This window comes from Schistocerca gregaria, chromosome 1, assembly GCF_023897955.1.
Source record: "Schistocerca gregaria isolate iqSchGreg1 chromosome 1, iqSchGreg1.2, whole genome shotgun sequence".
NCBI lineage: Eukaryota > Metazoa > Arthropoda > Insecta > Orthoptera > Acrididae > Schistocerca > Schistocerca gregaria.
The window spans coordinates 446185223-446191106 of record NC_064920.1 but is presented as its reverse complement, the minus strand read 5'-3'; the positions used below and the strand labels follow the sequence as shown (position 1 = coordinate 446191106).

Below are 5884 nucleotides of genomic sequence, written 5' to 3'. Positions count from 1 at the left end.
TTTATTCTGCCGTATTCAAAAGTTTTGTAGATGCACGTAACAAACCATTCTTTAAAGTTAGCACAATAGTGATGTAAAAATAATCGGCACTCTGAATTTAAGTTACAGTTCCTTTTAATTGCTTTTATTGCAATATCACATAACACACAAAACATCACTTCACAATACAAAACATACTTGAAAACATCTTCCTCGCATTTTCTAAGCTGACTACAATATGCGTCTTTCCAACGTGACATCCAAGACTTGAATTTTTTAAGGTCTGACTCTAACTACTAACTAATAATCGCTTACGCACCCAAAAAATCAGAGTTACAAGTATGTCAAAGATCTTAGTGACAAAAGAAAGAATACACATAACAATAATATCATTGCAATATAAACATATCGATGTATCACAAATGAAATCTAATCTGAATGTTGTCTCAGAAATATGTTAAGTACTTTGCAAAAACACAGTAGAATATTGCTGGTATCGAGAGGTTGAGTTGAGGTGCCATAATGGTTGCGTAATTCAAGTACCATTACATACTTCAATAGTATTCTTAGGACTGACCCTTAGATGCTGTTTCCTGCATCAATTTTGTACATTGTTTAATGCTCCTTGTGCCATAGCTCTGACTGTACTCCAAAATTTGCCAAATATTACCTATGGCAAGATTGTCTGCACGTCCTTGGCAAAAGTACTGTCTAGAGTTTAATTCTACAATGAGTTCATTCACCACAAGGTTCCACAGTAGATGGGACAGAACTCTTCCTTGTAGACAGCCTCTGGTGGTGTTGATTGCAATTTTTCTTGCATCGTAGTGGTGTCTGCCTTTCTACCACTAAGCAAGGTTCTAATCTACCTGCAGATGGTGGTCTCCAAGCCATGCACCTCTGCTGCCTTAACCATGGATTTGAAGGTCGCATTGCTTGGTCTATGTTTTCTGTCAGAGTACATTGAGGAAAATATGTCTGGAGGAGTAGTTCCAGCATTTCATGTGGTGTCCTTGTATACTCCCCATCCTCTTTCCTTATAGTTCCTCCTCGGTTAGTTGGTATCCTAGTGAGGATTTTGTGAAGTCTGGCCTGAACATCTATACACTTTACCACCTCACAGAATACCTTCCAGAACGCCTGCTTTGCTTGCTTATTTGCAGTATTGTATTTGACAATGGCCTCCCAATATTCTGCACATTGTTCTTTCCTTCTCACAATGTTGTAAATACCTAGAACAAAAGTCCTCCTTTGGCATGAAGAGGATTCCATTTTTTTACATGAATGCACATTCTGGAGTTTCTTATATTTCTAGCATAAACCAGTTTATGTACAGTGCTGCTGAGGCTCGATACACTACCCCGTTATATAAATAGGGTTCCTGTATCAGGGTCATGTCCATTTCTTGTCTTCCCAGAAGATGACTCAGGGGAGCAGTGGCCCCCTTACTGCGTTGCAGATTTATCTGCAGCACATTCAGTCTCCATCTTGCCACCAGTGTCACTTCTAATGTCTTTGATCACCCTGTCAGCAACCTGTGAGAACCTCAAGAATAGTCTCAGGTCCTGTTCCCGCATTGTCTTCAGGGACTTCTCTCTGACTTCTGCCACAAGGGTTTGGCTGTTTGGTGTATCCTTCTGGTTGGTTACCTTCCCATCCTCTGTGGAGACTTTCAGGTTTTGAGATCATATTTGCTCAAAAAGAGTCTCTGGAGAGGTATTCTTAAGGAGTTTTGGCACCCAGATTAATATCTTTGCAGTCTTGAAGAGCTCAGCCACTGTCTTTACCAGCAGCTTTGCATCCTGCCACAGTGATATTAGGGGCACCTTTTCATTAAGCCAGTCCACTGTACCCACTCCCTCACAGACAAAGATAAGAGCACCATGATCCAGATAGACTCTCCTGAATTTCAGTCCTGGACCATCATCCTCTCCCAGTCTTCTCAAAGAGAGCCATCTGCACGAGCTACTTCTACTGCAAGGTGATCTTGACCAGTAGATAGCCTTGCTGGATAACTGCCATTTTAAAAACCAAGACTGCAGTACTATAGGTCTGTTTCCCTATTTTTTCCCTCAGCTTTTACTGGATATGCTTATCCTGAGAAGTGGGGGCCTTAGATTCCTCCCTTGTTCTCTTACTGCCTGCCCTCAATGTAGAAGGGGTTTGTGCACCCCCTTTACACTGGAACAGTCTTTTCTTGGAGGTCTTGGACTGAAGCCCTTTTAGTTCTCTGCACTTTTGTTTAAAAAAGCACTCTTTTCCTTCCTTTAACTTTTGTTCTCTAACAAGTTTCCTCCTCTGAGCTCCAGACAAGTCTTTGATCTTAATCTGGTCCAACTTCTTAGTCACTGTTCCCACTTCTTGAACAAGTCCATCCCCCTGTTCAGCTCAGCTGAGGGGATGTTTCCCATTGGTTCCATTCCCAGTGTTTGAATGTCTGAGGTCTCAAATTGACCCTCAGTATTGTTATTTTCTTTCATGTCCATTTTGGTCCCATGAGAGTTGGGGATCTAATTGGCTCACACCATGGAAACCCCATGCAGTACAAGGCTAATTACTCAGGGATGTCGCCCGGTATGCATGAGGCTCTGTTCACGACACATCTTCCCATGTGCCATGCACCCCATGGCATAGATCACATCACACCTTGGGTTGGATATTGAGGAGTTGGGATAGGACAAGGAGTGGATGTGGGATGACAGGTCATTGTGGGACACACATAGCCTGGTCCATCAGCCAAGACCTTACTGACCATAGGTACCCATAGCCGGCATAGTGCTCAGCTCCACGTGAACACATAAGCCTCCCCACATGCACAGACAGTGCTACTTCAGGGTGGTGTCCCACAGAGAGGATCTTCAAGTGTACATCATGCACTACTGAATGGGACTTAAGCAATGTGCATGTACTGATGGCCTTACAGCTAGATGTCTCTATGCAAACGCATGATTATATCACAGGTTCTTATCAAAAGGGTTGAACATTCTATAAGAACCAAGTCTGAAGCCAGCTTTCCAACCTTTAAAGAAACTTGTGCCTTTCTCAAGATTAAAAGTAAATCTTTAGAAATAGCCAAGACTACAGCACCACAATGTCACAGCAAAACCATTAATAAACATCAGAATGTGCCCAAGATCAAGCAGTTTGGGTATTCATAGCAGATATACATTTCTGCAAGTACTGTATGTGTCATGTGCTACCAGACTCAAGAGCTGCACAAATACGGAAAATTCAGGCAACCCACATGTAGTGAATCTAGGCTATTATGATGCACAACAACTTGTGCTGCAACTTTCTGAAGAATGATCACAGGGATTCTTAATGCAACTTCTCCATTACCTGTCATACTTGTGGTAAACAGCACCACACATTATTACAAGCAGAATCACAATGTGGAATCCACATCAGGTGGGACTGACGGATGACATCAAAAAAGTTCAAAGAAGGGTGGTTTGTTTTGTGTAATCACAAAACAGGGGAGATAGTGCCACATACATGATACATGAATTGGATTGGCAATCATTAAAACAAAGGCGTTTTTGTTGAGACGGGATCTTCTCACAAAATTTCAGTCAGCAGTTTTCTCTTCCGGTTGCAAAAACAGTCTGTTGGCACCTATCTAAATAGGGAGAAATGGTCATCATGATAAAATAAGAGAAATGAGGGATCACAACAAAAAATTTAAGTGGTCACTTTTCCCGCACATCGTTCAACAGTGGAACAGTTGAGGCAGCTTGAAGGTGTTTCATTGAACCTTCTGCCAGACACTTAATTGTGAATAGTAGAGTAATCACATAGATGTAGAACTCTCATTCTCTCGTGCCACTGTTTTGCGATCCTACTGTTCCACAAGACCACACTCCAGGTCACTTCCTGATTGGAACCCTAATCATAAGCATCCTTCAGCCAGATCTCAGTACAGCCAACCTCATCTTGCTCACAAGGTGGGAACTACTGCAGCAAGGCTTCCAGCTCTTTTGGTGGTGCTGGTCATTTGACTACCTGCATCATCTGTAGCAGTGGGTCAAGTGGTCTATCTCAAGTCAGAATGTGCAACCTGGCGCATTGGTCATAGTAAGAGTAGATAATCTGCCAGCCGTATGTTTGAAGCCGGCCATGATTGAAGAAGTCCACCCTGGGTGTGATGGAATAGTGCAAGTGGCCACTATTTGCACACTGCAAGGGTTTTCAAGAGACCTATCTGCAAGCCTTAGGCCAACGGTCTTACCGCAGTGGTAACATCGGTTCCCGTCAGATCACCGAAGTTAAGCACTGTCGGGTTGGGCTCGCACTTGGATGGGTGACAATTTGGTATGTCGAGTGCTGTTGGTAAGCAGCTTGCACTCAGTCCTTGTGAGGCAAACTGAGGAGCTACTTGATTGAGAAGTAGTAGCTCTGGTCTTGGAAACTGACATACGGCTGGCAGAGCGATGTGCTGACCACATGCCCCTCCATATCCACATCCAGTGACGCCCATGGGCTGAGGATGACACGATGGTCAGCCAGTACCTTTGGGCCTTCATAGCCTGTGCAGGAGGAGTAATCTGCAAGCTTTGTCCTTCATCGAGTGATGTGATACAAAAGTATTCATGTTTTTTGTTTGTGTGTTTTCTCCTTTTGTCTTGTATGTACCTTGCAGAAGGCTCCATGTACTTCATCATTTTTTATATTTAAATGTATATTTTTTTATGTGATTGTGATTTCCAGATACCAGTTACAAACTCTATGGAGAGAATACCTGGTTGAAGTGTGCAATGTTGTGTGTATTTACTTGCGTTATTTTCTGTGATTTAGCAGGACTTGTGTTATTCTGGAAAGAAATTAATATTTCTTTGGCAGCTGGTATGTTTGGTTGTTACATTGGCCTGTGTCTCTGGACAGTGCTACCCTCTCTGGAGGTATCTGTACATGAGGGATAGTGGTTTGTGGGCCACCCTTCCAAAGGCACCTGAGGTACACTCGCCACAACGAGCGAGAGATTTGGCAGTGGTGAATAGGCTGTCGGTTGGACAGCTGTCCTTAGCTCATGGCCACATATGCCATATAAATGGCAAAGATGTATATTTTGATTGTTAATTTACCTATGAATAATAAGGGATTATCTCAACTCTCATGTTTCATTACAATCTTAGTGGATTCGTACCATTATACAGTCCTCTTCAATTCATCGATTTCCAGTAAATTTACATTTTCGTCTGCAGACACTAACATAGTGATTAGTCAAAAAAAATTACAGATACAAGAACAGCCAAATTTGGAAATAAAAGCAAATAGTGGGCCTCTTGGGGAGCTGTTGTGAATCTGTGTCTTGGGAGAGCTTCCCAGGTACCAAGCATACCTCAAGTACTTTCCTCATCTATGGATCCTGGATCCATCATTACTAATCCATTTGACTACAAGTGACATGCCAGTGAAAGGTATAGGTGCCCTGTACAGGCTAAGCAGGGATCAGGGGAACTCAGGGTGTTATGCTGACCCCTAACCAACAGCTTTGAAGCGCTGTCTCTCCCTGAAATTGAAACTCTGCCATTGGCAGTCATTTCACCTGCTGGGGAACTTGATTTGTCCTGTCTCAACAGGAGACAAACTCAAGAGGATTGGATCTATTAATCATCGGCAGTTCGAATGTATAGTGAATAACTGTACTTTTTATGGAAATGGCAGCAAGGGACAGGAATGAACACCATCTGGACTCAGAGCATGTGCCCAGCGGCCTCATTCAACAGCTTTGCACCAGCTGTTGAGCAAACGGGGTGGATTGAACTTCAGATTGTGGCCCATTTTAGAGCAAACAATGCCTGTCATATGTACTCTTAGTCATATTTGAATCATTACAGCGACTGCAAGAGAAAATTGAGAAGATGTGCCATGTGCATGGAGTTTCAACAAAGCTTACAATTTGCAG

General features: G+C 42.8%; 1 pseudogene; it reads left to right on the top strand.

The window, feature by feature from the left end:
* Positions 1 to 4193: 4193 nt before the first annotated feature.
* Positions 4194 to 4311, top strand: LOC126290228 (5S ribosomal RNA; annotated as a pseudogene).
* The last annotated feature ends 1573 nt before the right edge of the window (positions 4312 to 5884 follow it).